This window comes from Chiloscyllium plagiosum, unplaced genomic scaffold (assembly GCF_037043375.1).
Source record: "Chiloscyllium plagiosum isolate Xiang-an unplaced genomic scaffold, Cpla_swu_hap1 HiC_scaffold_41, whole genome shotgun sequence".
In the NCBI taxonomy this organism is placed as follows: Eukaryota; Metazoa; Chordata; class Chondrichthyes; order Orectolobiformes; family Hemiscylliidae; genus Chiloscyllium; species Chiloscyllium plagiosum.
The window spans coordinates 29,150,884-29,165,120 of record NW_028270179.1 but is presented as its reverse complement, the minus strand read 5'-3'; positions in this window follow the sequence as shown (position 1 = coordinate 29,165,120).

Here is a 14,237-nt window from a genome sequence, read left to right as displayed (position 1 = left end):
GCGATCAATATTTGCAATAAGAAAGAATGCATGCGTACAAATGTTTGGACAGACTGGGAATTACGAATGGTATCTTCCTGTGTGCATTAATATTTCGCTTCCATGATTACAGAAAAACGAAGGAATGATGTTGATGTGAATGAACATGATCAACCCGAACGGCAGCAAAGAGTATACTGGCCACCGTTGAAAACAGTGTTTCGCTCGTTTGCTCACGAGAAGCTGTGCTAATTGCTGCAAGTCAGATTAACTGGAGTACTTGCAATTATCGTGATTTTCACAAACACTATGTTTCCACGCATTAAAAGCAGTGTAGCCCACATCATCACTACAGTTGTGAGAGGAAGGATGGAAAGATGGAAGCACAGATCCTCATTTTATGGTTTGAAAGACTGCGCTGCTGGTTTTCATCACTGACAGAATGATGACTGTCTCCTATTAGAATTCATTTTAAAATTAGATCACTAACTGACACAGGGAGTGAGGAATGGAAACTTAAAACTGTCTCCTTCAAGTTTACAGTATATACCAAGCAGAGTTATTGGCCTGAGTAATTAGTGAGGTGAAGAAGATCAAAATAATTTAGTCATAGGAATTCAGGAACATAATAAGGCCATTTAGATTCGCGAACCTGCTCAGCCGTTCGTATAACCATATGCTATCCGTGGGATAATAACATATATTTGCCTTTAACCCATACGCCTTGACACTATTGCTCAATAAAAACGCGTCTATCTCAGATTTAAAAGTAACAATTGAATTATTATTCACCACCATTTGTGCACGAGCGTTCCTGAGGGCCACTACGCTTTTTATGCAGAAGAGCTTTCTATTATCTCTCCCGAATAACTTCACACTAATTTACAAAATGCTGTGGTCATCGCTAAGTGGAACCAGCAATTATTGCCTATTATTATTTGCCCTCACGAGAAGGTGGTGGAGAGCTGCATTCTTGATCTTTTGCGGTCTCTGTGCTGTTGGTTGACCCACAATACCCTTAGGGAGGGAATTCTGTGATTCGTCCAAGCACATTCTTTACTTTTAATTCAACTGTGGATATAATTCCATATTCCGTCTGTGGTCAGCAAAGTTTTGGAAAGAATTCTGAGGGATAACATGTATGACTATTTTGCAAAGCATAGTGTGGTTAAAAGCAGTCAGCATGGTTTTGTGAGGGGCAGGTCATGCCTCACAAACATTACTGATTTATTTGAGGAGGTGACGAGACAGGTTGTCGAACAGTGGATGTGGTGTAAATGGACTTCAGCAAGGCATTTGATAGGGTTCCACAGAGTTGGCTCGTTCAAAAGTCAGGAAGTATGGGATAAAGGGAAATGTGGATATCTGGATTCAGAATTGGCTGGCTGGCAGAAGATAGAGAATGTTTGTAGATGGAAGTATTCTCCCTGGAGGTCAGTGTTGTTTGGCGTCCCGCAGGTCTCTGTTCATGGGCCTTTGCCCTTTGCAGTTTTTGTAAATGACTTGAATGAGAAGGTTGAGAGGTGGGTTAGTAAATTTGCAGATGACACAAAGGTTGGAGGTGCTGTCGATAATATGGAGTACTACTGCAGGCTGCAGTAGACAGGATGCAGAGCTTGGCTGAAAAAGGGAAGTTGGAGTTCAACCTGGAAAAATGCGAAGTGATCATTTTGGAAGTTCGAACTCGAATACTGAATATAGGATTAAAGACAGGATTCTTGGCAGTGTGGTGGAGCAGAGGGATCTGGGTGTTAAAGTACGTAGATCCCTCAACATTACCACCCAAGTTGATAGGGTCGTTAAGAAAGCGTATGGTGTTTTGGCTTTCATAATCGGGGTATCGAGTTTAAGAGCCAAAAGGTTTTGCTGCAGCTCGACAAGTCCCTGGTGAGAACACACTTGGAATATTGTGTCCAGTTCTGGTCGCCCTACTATAGGAAAAATACAGATACTTTGGAGAGGGTGCAAAGAAGTTTTACCAGGATGTTGCCTGGACTGGAGGACTTGCCTTATGAAGAAAGTTTGAATAGGTTCGTACTTTTCTCTCTGGAGAGAAGTAGGAAGAGAGGAGACCAGATCGAGGTGTACAGCATAGCGAGTGGCATTTATAGAGTCAATAGCAAGAGACTGTTCCCCAGTGCAGGATTGACTGGTACGAGGAGTCATCGTTTAAAGGTATTAGAAGGAAGATATAAATGAGACGTTAGAGGTAGGTTCTTTGTGCAGACAGTTGTGAATGCATGGAATGCCTTGCAGCTGTGGTGGTGGAAGCAGAGTCATGGGGACATTTAAGCGATGCTGGACATGCACGTGGATATCCGTGAGTTGATGGGTGTGTATGATAAGTTACTATATTTTACATTAGGATTAAATCTCGTCACAACATCGTGGTGAAAGGGCCTGTTCTGTACTGTACTTTTCTATGTTCTGTTTTCTATGTTCTATGTTATAGGTTACGTTTATCTCCCTGCCTTTCCCTGTTGACGCCCGGAAGACCTTGATTAGACCAGCTATTCAACTTCAGGATTCGAAAGATTAAACACCGAATGTGTCTAATCACTTCTTTTGCCCTTGTAATGATCCCCTTCCAGGTCCTTGGTCTCCTTCCCGATGTCTTTGCAGAGTGAATGATTTTTTAGTTGGGGGTACTCCCAGAGATTTGGAGATCGGGTGCTATCCCTCGTAGCTAACTCTGTCAATGGATAACAGAAGCAAATCTAGAATGACAGAAGCCCTACTGTGTGGAAGCAGGCGATTCTGCCATCGTTTCCACAGCGACTGTCTGGAGACCATCCCATCCAGACCCACCACCATACTTTGATCCTGTCACCTTGCATTCCCTACAGCCAATCCACATATCCTGAATAATTTTGGAGTGTGAGAAGAAAGTGAAATCCCAGAGGCAACACACGCCAATGCAGGGTAAATGTTCAAACGGCCAGGCTCCCATGGGTGGAATCAAAACAAGTTTGTTGGCACTGTGAAGCCGCAGGGTTAGCCATTGATCAACTGTGCCACGCAATAACCTTTCACAGTTTATTGCACAAATATTTGGGAAAATAACAAAAATCTCCACAAGAGCAGAACAATGGAAGAATTCGAAATTATTGAATATAATTTGGAAATGTACACCTTGATGAATGTTTGTGAGGGGCAGATGATGATTCAACAGCCTTATGGAATTATTTGAGCAAGAGACAAAACACATTAATTGGGGATAGCAGTTGATGTCGAAATGAATTTTAGCATGGAGCTTGCTAATTCAGAAAGTAATGACACATGGGCTACAGGAAAATCTGGCTGCCGGAATACAGTTTTGGCTGTCCCACTAAAGAAATAGAGTGGTAGCAGATAGAAGGGTACAACATCAGTACAATATTGAGGTTCGAAGGGCCTGCACTGCGCTTTACTATTCTGTCCTATGTTATATGTATAACGTTAAATGAAAGTGATGCAGGCTTGATAGCTGAAAAGTATCATTTCTTGTCTGTTCCTGAAAATACAGACACAAAGGTTATGTTTCCTACTTCAGTCATTTCTCTCACTCTCTCTCTTTCTCTCTCTCTCGGTTTCTGTCTCCCTGTCCCTTCATGATGTAATATCAATCAGACTGGGTGAAGCATATGTTTACTTTCTGCCTCCCGTTATTAATGAGCTGTCAACGTAATACACACAAGATGCAGCCAACCACTTTTCATGACGTGTCATTATTACTGACGGTGTACCTCTTGATCTTATAAGCTTGCGAACTGACTTTGGCCCGGAGATGTGAGACAGTCAGTGGAGAATGTCGAAGGCACCACTCTTGGCAATCGGTGTACTGATGCTTGAACAGTCCATTGCTTCTGACGCATTTTTCGAATCTCCTGAATTCGAAGTTCAGTATTTTTCCTCCCATTGCACCATTCGTAGGTATATGAGAAGGTCATTCATTCCCTCCATGCCGACATCACAGCAAACTGTTTCAGCAGTGAGTCATGTCCAAAACTCATTTCTTTCGTTGAAACATCATTCACTTTCACCAAATAAGATCAATGCTTTCCTGTTGTATCAGAATGATTTTCGCAATTTATTCATTAACAATCTTCTACTGGTGCCCATTCCTGTCAGTCCTCCACACATCGATCATTGCCATCTCCTGACCTCATCGACTCCCTCTTCTGTGTGTGATCACCTGGGCCATCCCCTTACTTTGACACTAGGCTTTTCAATATTCCAACTCTTAACCCTTCTATCAGAAATCTAAAGTTTGAATCCCAAAGATAGGAGACTTGTTCCGGCACAGAATGCGACCATTTAGCTTTGATCTAATACCAGATCAAATGTTGATAGTACTTCGGACCATGGAATAATTAGTTATTTGAAATTTATTCTTAAAGGAATCTACTACAAAAGAAGTAATTGTTTCGGCAACCGTAGAAGATATCAGTAAGTCTGCCGTTTGAATATGCTGGACAGTTTTGATCGCCTGACTTGAGAAGGTATACAATTGTTTAGGAGGCAATTCAGAGGAGGTTCAGTCAATTGAGACAAGGAGTGAAGATTTTGCTCATGAAGAAGATTGAAGCAGTTAAACCTCTCATCTCCCAGTAGTTAGAAGAATGGGTGGAGAGGAATTCGGAATCTGCAAAACGATAATTACGATTGATAAAATTGACGTAGAACGGATGAGTCTTCAGATCCGCTTATGAAGAAAGTTAAAACATTTAGAGCCTCTAATCTCCCAGTAGTTAGAAGAATGAGCAGAGATTAAATCGGAGTTTGAAAAATGCTAAGTACGATTGATAAAGTCGATGTAGAACAGATGGTTCTTCAGATCGGGCAATGTAGAAGGACGGGTACACGTTTTACAATGAAGGGTATAGATTGAAAGCAGAGATGAGGAAAAGTCACTTTTCTCAAGGTGTCCTCACTGACACCGAATGCAGTTTATGTCGGGACATTAAGTAAAGATAAAGAGGATAGGACAGTTTTTTTTTTACTGACAACGGGTTGAAGGGAGATTACTGGAATGTGGAGTTGGGGTTGAGGTAAGTTCACCCATGATTGCATTAAATTTGCGCAGGCTTGAGGGATTGACTACCTTTCTCCTTTTCCTAGTTCTTCTCCTCTCAAACAATATAGTTAACGCTGGGATCGATTTTTATAATGAGACACTGAAATAATCCCTGCACCCTTCTCTCCAGCAACACCACTCTGTAGCATCCACAATACAGAAATGATTCAAACTGTTCCCTGAATGCTGTATCTAATTGGATCGCCTATGCCAAGTAGTACTCACAGATTTGATCATGTTTTTCTGTGTATATTCGAGCAATGTCCGAATTTTAAAAGCATTTATTTTTGAGTTATTTGATGGCAGCCTACCATCTCCCTCCCTTTCAGCACTACCAGACTTCCAAATGTCCAGTGCCTCTGTTTTCCACCAATTGCAGCTGGTTAAAACATTGGCTTAGGAACAATGAAGGTGAAAAGTTGTAAAAAGGTATTTCGATGATTTCAACGCAATTGGGGAAAAGAAAAATATGGTTTGTTGAAGCATCATGTTTTAAGGAAGCTGTTTGAGTTAATTGACAGCATGAGTTGTAGACAAAGGGCAACCCCTGGACGTGGTTTAATTAAATTTCAAGAGGGCTTTATACAAGGTGTTCCACCGCGTAAATAGAATGTACATGTGCAAGGGCGGCATGGAGAGAAGAATGACGTGTTTGGTAGGAAGTAGACAGGAGCTAACTTGGGATTGGTTCAGCTTGAGACAGAAGGTTACAGGCTGGAACCTGAAATGTTTACTGTATTTCTAAATCGTTCAGACACAGAAATTGTGTGGACGGCAGAAAGATAGCCCGACAGAATAATACCTCAATAATCCAGCTCTTCACATGAGTTAAGAATTGCGTTGAACCTAAATAAGTTTAGGAAACGCACTTTGGAAGAAGAATCAAGACAGGAGTGTAGTCGTGACTGCTGGGTCATGACGAGGCTCAAAGGAATAGATGTATCTTCGCATCCTTGTCCATATGTTCACAGTATAATTAAGAACGACCGTTTCCATTATCATTCGGGGCATAGACTTTAAAAGCAGAAGAATATGTTGGACCTGCACAGAATTTTAGTTTGGGAACAGCTGAAATTTTGCTTGTACGTCTGGTTACCACAATACAGGAAGGATGTGTTTTGTCTGGAGAAGAAGAGAACCTGGCAAGTTAAATTAAGTCTCGAGTTTCCACACGAGCAATTTCCTTACATCTCTGTTTTAATTCAGCAGTCCCTTATTCTCAAACTATGGCCTCCCGTTGTAGATACCGACGACGTGAGGAAACATCAGCTCGATCTTAACTTTGTCTTTCTTTTAGGCAGCTCACACAGACTCACAGAGTCATACACTTTAGTGAATTTTGTTTTGTGAACGTAGAAATAAATGCAAGAGGAGATATTCAATGCTTCAGTGTGACAGGGCATTGTTGATACGACATCTGGAGTGCAGAGCAGTAAACAAATTCAAATATGCAGATGACTCGAAACTTGGGAGAAATGAAAACTATGGGGAGAATATTGCAGAGATCCAAAAATACACTGGCAAATTGATGGAGCTGGCAGGGAAGAGGTTGATACATTTCAATACAGGGAAGTGTGAGGTGATGCACTTAGTTGGAAGAATACTAAATGGTAAAATAAAAGTGGGAGTGGGTGGTCGGAAGTTAAAGAGGGCCAGGCGCAAATGAACATGCTTGCATCTGCGGGCAAATAATAGACCCAGGCTGGACAGAGGGTGCGAACGGCAAACAAAGAATAAATTAGGTAGGACTGCCCTCATTGGAAAGAAGACGGATGAGAGGATATCAGACGGATGGTTTCAAAATCATGACATAACACTAAATGGAGTACGTCGGGAGAAGGCTTTACCATTTATAAAAAGAACAAGAACGAGAGGGGCGTACAGTTAAAGTGGTGTGCAAATGAAACAGTACTGAAGTGAGGAAATTTTGTATTCACCCTGCGACGATTAGGGGTCTGGAATGCGTGGCTTGGAAGAATAGGCAAGGCAGCTTCAATTAAAACCTTCAAGATGGAAGTTGGTTGCTTGTTGGGAAGGAAATAAATTGCAGATTTCTGAGGAAATAGCCCAAACATTTGCAACAGGTGACAGAACAGAACTGTAAACTGCGGGCCATATAACATCGGGGGCGCCCTAAATAATATGGGGGAATCCGTGACATTGGAATTCGACCTTCTCCCTCTGGCTTCCACCGACCAGACAGATATATGAGAGTCCTTACTTCCTTACAGGGTATAAAAACGACTGTAAAAAAGCTGGTGGAATGTGCTTGGTCAATGTGTGCACAGCACGTCAAGTGGAATCTGTCGTGAGGCTGTGCCCGTTTGAACAACGCTGTTGTAAGAATCGGCGATCTCAGAGAAGTCATGGGGACCCTGACTTCATTTGATGATTGCGTTGACTGCGAAGGCTGTGTGGGGTCGGACTCCGAAACACCTTGTTCCTTGAGAGTTGTAAATTAAAACCAGCTGAATTGTAAACTACACCTTGTTCATGCCCCATTTGTTACCACATGGACACGCCCGGGAAACGTCAGGACGTCTGGAAGTTGCAACATAGAGAGAGAAGGAAGTAGAGTTAACATTTCGAGTCTGGTTGAACTTCTATGTAGAGAGAAACGCAACTGTTCTTCCAGCAAATATGGACAGAGAAAGAAGAGTGAGCAAGAGAGAGCGAGGGGGAGAGAGAGAGGGAGAGACAGAGACATAGACAGACACAGAGAGGGAAAACACAGAGGGAGAGTCATTGTTCAAATCAGGGGATGAAAAATAATCGCGAGTGCAGAGGAATGAGGTTGATTTGAAATCAGTCATGATCGGGGATTTCATTCAAAGTTACAGAACATTGAGAGACCTGTATAGAATGAACATGGCGATTACGTATCCGTGGGTAGGAGAGGCTGGGATCCTCGGGCACAGCTTGAAAGTAACAGTTCAACTCTCTTGATTTAAGACAGACTGTCTTCATCTAGAGGATGGTGATTCTGTAAACTCATTGCCTCAGAAGGCCGTGGAAGCCAGGTCATTGAGCGCATTTCAGTCAGGAATCGATAGGTTCTTGGTTGGTAAGACGATCAATGGTTATGTGGTCGGGGAGGGCTAGGTGGACGGCAGAAGCCAGGTGTTGAGAAATCTATCAGCTTTGATCAAATTTTGGAGCAGATTCAGGGGCAAAATGGTTAAATTCTGTATCTATGTTTCACAAGCTTGTGATTTTGTGGAATGGAGCAGCAGGCTTGAATGGCCAAGTCGCCGATACTATCCCTTATGCCTGTATGTGCGGCTCAATGTTGTCAACTGTCAATGCTAATAAAAGGGTGCGAGTTGGGGATGAACAGCAAGAGAGTACCACACTGTTCGAGAGCTCACGCTGAGAAACGATCTCACTGTCAGCGGCTTTAAATAGTGGGAGCGCCGTTCTATCGGAGAGTCAGTGTAACGTGGATGGAACGGAGAGTCAAGAGGAATGACAACCCGCCATGAGCTGACATTGCACTAAATACAGAAATATTAATTAGTCAGTAATGAAAGAGCACCAATCACTCTCTCGGAAAGGTTGCACTGACGTCTGCACTCACAACTGGAAAGACAGATCTGGTAGGGCACCCCACTGTGGCAGGCTCAGTCCTGATGCAATCCTGAACTAACACACAGTCAGTCGAACGTGAGCGCTACGTGCAGGTGCGTTAGTCTGGAACAAACATTGCAGGGTCAGAAGCAGGAATTTGGGGATGGGCTGCTCTGCACCCCTCTCTGAGAAAAAGATTGGGAAGTGAGCAAGCGGTTGATCCGCAGGAGAGAAGGGCTCTGTACATCTCGCACAATGCTGCAGCCTTTGAATACATGTGAATAACGTGTGTGTGTGTGTGTGTGTGTGTGTGTGTGTGTGTGTGTGTGTGTGTGTGTGTGTGTGTGTGTGTGTGTGTGTGTGTGTGTGTGTGTGTGTGTGTGTGTGTGTGTGTGTGTGTGTGTGTGTGTGTGTTTATAATAAAATGCTGTCCAAACATTTTATTAAAAGTCGATCAGAAATCCGTTTTAATGCACGGAGACGTTAGGGACATATATTATTTGATTTTATTTACTCGTCACATGTCGGCAAATCTGGCTGTCCAGCGTGTATTGCCCACCACTAGTTTCCACACTAACACGGTGGCTGTGAATGTTTTCTTGAACAGCTGCTGTCCATGTTCTCGCGGTAGACTCACAGTGCTGTCTGGAAGGCCGTTCAGGAATGAGATCCAGTGACACAGAAGGAACGGTCTCATTGGATTGGGGCATTGTCACTCAGCTACCCATCAGATTCTGGCCTTGTTTCAAACATGGACATAATAACTGAATTGCAGAGGTGACGGGACAGTGACATTTTATAACATCGAGATCGCTTTCGACCGATCATGAGCAAAACTGGAATAAATGGGAATCAAGAAGAAAATGCTCCAGTGGTTGGGCTCATACCTTGAAGACAGGCCAAATGGCGATGTTGTTGCAGGGCAGTAATCTCAGTTCCAGAACACCACGACATGTTTTCCTCATGATAGTGCCCATGGCTAAATTATCTTCCGGTAATCTATCATAATGACATTAGTGGGGGTGTTGCTGATGAGTGTGCAACGTCCATCAACATTTGCATCCACGTAGGTACAGAAACAGTCCATTTTTAATTACAAGATCTGTACGATGTCGAGGCTAGGCTGACAAGTGGCAGCGCGAATGTGAGCACTGCTGATGCTGGAGATTAGAGACGAGAGTGGGTTTCTAGAAAAGCACAACGGGCCAGACAGCATCCGAGGAACAGGAAATCCGACGTTTCCAACAAAAGCCCTTCATTCGGAAGGGCCTTTGCATGAAAGTCTATTTTCATGCTCTTCGGATGCCGCCTGGACTACTGTGCTTTTCCAGCACCACATTCTCCACTGATAAGTTGCAAGTCACATCCACGTCATACAAATGCCTAGTTATGAACCCTACCAAGAACAGACAATCTAGTAATTGCCCCTTCTCATCCAATGGTGTTACAATCAATGAGTCACCACTATAATCATCCTGGGATTTACATTTGACAAGGAATTAAACTGGATTCACCACGTAAACACATTAGATATAGCAACAGGTCAGAGACTTGGAATGCTGTGGCGAATGCTGTGACAAAAACAACTCTACATAATCTAAAGTTTACATGTCATGAGCTTTATGGATTACCGCCCACTTGTATGGATTATTGCAGCTGCAACAATACTTAAGAAGGTTTGCATCATTTAGGAAAAAGCACACTGCATGAATGGTATTATATTCCCAACGTTCCAATCGCTCCAACGCCCACACTCAGAAGCTTCACTGTGTACTTTATTCAGGATACCTTGGCGAAATTCTGCAGGGTTCCATCAGATCGCACTATGAAAACTCAGACCACTTTGCCCTCGAAGGAAAAGTCAGCAGATACATGGGAAAGCTTTACCTGCAAGTTCTCCTGCAAGCCACTCACATCCTGACTTCGAACATGAACAAAAAAAAGTATACCACAGGCACAGGTCCGAAGCCCTCCAAATCGTTTCTGAACATTACGCCCCAAATTAAACTACATTTCATGCCTTCTGCACTTAAACAGTCCGTATCCCTCTAATCCCGTAACCATCCAAATGCTTCTTAAATGTCACCAACATGATTTTTCCATCACCTCATATGGCAGTGCGTTCCAGGCTCCGACCAATCTCGCTGTGAATTTCTTTCCACGCACATCTCCATTGGTGAATACTGATACAAATTCTTCATTAATCATCTCTCCACTTTCGGTGGTTTCATGTGTAATTTCAACCTTTATCCTTGCGTGTGTCAACTGTTTCCCTTGTTACACTCTTTCTTCTTATCTTTGCATGGAATGACTTTGGATTATCTTCGGCCTTGCTTGATAAAGACATTTCGTGACCCCTTTTCGACTTCCTAATTTGCATCGTTTCTAATTTTCTTTATATTCCCAATGTGATTCGTCAGTTTGTACCTGTATTTCCCGTATCATTGGTACTATGGCTGATCGGATTATCCCAACTTCTACTTTCCTGCCTTTCCCATGTCACCCTTGTTTCCCAGATGAATCTAAGTCTTACCATTTCTGCTGTAAATATACATACTGACCCAGCCTCTACAGATCTCTGCTACAAGGAATTCCCTAGATTCACTATACTCTGAGAGAAGAACGTCCTTCGCATCTCTGTCTCCAATGGGTGAGCCCTTGTTGGGATTCTGGTTACGGATTCTCACACACGGGAAAACAAATCAGGTGACAAAAGTAATTATTGCAGACGACAGGAAACTTTGTGGAGTTATGTACAACAGGGACGGATATGAATGGTTGCGGCAGGATTCGGTTCAGTTAAAAAGGTAGGTGAAGAAAAGGCAAATAGAATTTAACTTGACATGTGTAAGATGATGCCTTTGTGTGGTCAAATGCAAGAAAGCTGTGATGCTGAGCGACAACTATATACAAAGGGAACTTGATGCACGTCCAATGCTCCATGAAAGTAACAATACAATTTGGTGAGGTCGGAAAGAAAGCAGCTGGTGTGTTTGTCGTCATCATTCACAGAACTGAGAAGAAATATTTGCACGTCATGGTGTAATTATATGAAACTTTTTAAAAAGTTTGGCCATATTTGAAATAGTACGTGTTATTCACATTGCCACACGTTAGGCAGGATTTGGTGGGTTGGGAAAGCGTGCAAAAGCAGATTACCAACATGTTGCCTGTGTTTGTTGTTTTCAGAGTGTGTTTGCTATAAGGTGAGATTGAACAAACTTGGATTGTTTAGCTAGTGTCAAATGCGAAGAGGTGACTGTATAGATTTATATAAAATTAGGAAAGGCAAGAACAACGTGAATAGTCGAAATCTCTTTTTTCAGTGTAGAACAGTTAAATACAAGCGTGGACAAGAGTAGGGTGAGATAGGGCAAGTTTAAATGATATGGGGAAGCAAGTGTTTTCTTTTTGGAAGGTGCCTTGGTAACTAGTGAAAGCAGAATTGTGAGCAAAGTCTTTAAGTGGCACCTCAGCAGAAACATATGGATGGGGTGTACAGCGAGTGGGGGTATTGAGATGGAGTACTAAAGAGAGAGATTGGTGAGAGTTGAGAGAGAGTCTGAGGGGAGATGCGAGAGAGAGGGAGAGAGTGGGAGGAGGATCGAGAAAGAGCATGGGAAGGTAGAGACAGTGGGTGGGGCCAGTGAGAGACAGACAGAGAAAGAGACGGGCAGAGTGAGAGAGAGAACGAAAGAGTGGAGAGTGGGACGGGGGTAGAGAGAGGGAGTGGGAGGGCGTTAAAGAGAGGCAGCGTGCAAGATGTGGATCGAGAGATGGAGCAGAGAGTGGGAGGTGCGTCGAGAGAGAAATCGGGAGGGATTAGAGGGAGAGATTGGGGTGTAGAGAGAGCGAGGGAGTGTGATAAAGATATAAAGTGGGGTTATATAGACCGAGACTGTGAGGGAGTAGACAGAGAGAAAGGAGAGGCAATGAGGAAGGGGCGTGGAGAGAGAGGGAGTGGGGAGAGATAGTCAGGCGGGGGCAGACAGAGATTGGGTGTGGTACACAGAGACTGAGAGGTGGGTACAGAGAGAGAGCGGGGGGGCGCTTGGGAGAGAGAGTGGGGATGTTAGCATGAGAGAGAGAGAGTCGGAGTGTTTAGAGGGAGACAGTGGTAAAGTGAAAGAGACAGCGGTGTAGAGAGAGAATGCAAGGCGGTTCGAGGTAAGAGAGACAGAGAGAGAGGGATGGATGTCGACAAAAAGAGTGGGAGAGAGTGGGAGAGGAGTATACAGAGAGTGGCAAAGAAGAGATAGTGGGAGGAGGGAGAAAGAGAATAAGGGTACAGAGGGTACAGAGTCCGAGATGGGAGTGTGGTAGATAGAGGGAGACGAAGGGGGCGAGAAGAGTGGGAGTTGTGTCGAGGGAGAGAGGCGAATGTACAGAGAGAGGGGCTATGGCGTACTTGGAGAGAGAGTGGAAGGATGTACAGAGATAGAGAGTGGAAGGGGCAGAGAGACAGATAGACAGTGGGAGGGAGGTACAGGGAGGAAGAGAGTGGGAGGGGCTAGATGGAGAAAGAATGAGGGAGAGTAGAGTGGGAAGGTAAGCGGAAGAGAGAGAATGGGCGGGAAAAGAGGGAGAGATTGGGGTGGAGAAATAGTGAGAGAGCTGCGAGTAGATAGAGAGTGGGGAGGTGTAGAGAGAGGGAGGGAGGGGTGGGGGTTTGAGAGCAAGAGCAAGCGAGAGAGATAGTAGTTTAGGGAGAGGTGAAAGGGTCGAAGAAGAGACAGAGATTGGAGGGTTGTAAAGAGTGAAAGGGAGGAGGCAAAGATTGAGAATGGAAAAGCAATAGAGAGTGAGCGAGAGTGAAGTAGTATAGAGCCAGAGAGTGGCAAGGAGGCACAGAGAGAAAGACGCGGGTGCAGAGAGGGAGAGGAAGAGAGGAAGGTAGAAGGAGAGTGAGACAGATTGCGGGGCCTGGAGACAGTGTTCGGGCATGATAGACAGAGAGAAAGATAGATTGGGAGAGTGAGAGGGAGTGTCTGATGGAGAATATCGGAGGTGGTAGACGGAGAGAACACTGGAGGGGTTAGAGAGAGCGAGAGAGAGAGGGTAGGGTGCAGAGATAGGAAGAGGACGGGGAAGAAAGAGAGAGAGAGGAAGTTAGAGTGAGTGTGGGAGAGTGGTCGAGAGAGAGTGGGTGAAGGGTAGAGATACATATTGTGGAAAGAGTGTAGAGCGAGAGTGGCGATGTACAGAGACAGAAAAGGAGGGTGCAGAGAGAGAGAGTGCAGGGAGTAGGGAGAGACAGTGGGAGGAGAGTAGAGAGAGAGGTAGAGGGCGAGTGGAATATCTTGCAGAGAACGAATGGGATGGTTTAGAGACAGAGAGATCGGAGAAGAGGGAGCGGGAGTGACTGGGGAGGAGCCGTTCGGGAGAAAGTGGGAGGGCAGAGAAGGGGAGAGTCTGCGAAAGTGTTATAGAGAGATGGTAGAGAGAGAGAGAGCGCGAATGGGAGGGTTAAGAGAGAATTAGTCAGAGGGATGCAGAAAGACGGAGAGGGTGGCAGTGGGTACATGAAGGGACAGTGGGACGCTGATAGCGGGAGGAATAGAGATAGAGTGGAGCGGTGTATAGGGAAAGAGAAAGGGGTGTAGATGGAGAGTGTAAGAGGTGGGAAGAGGGAGAG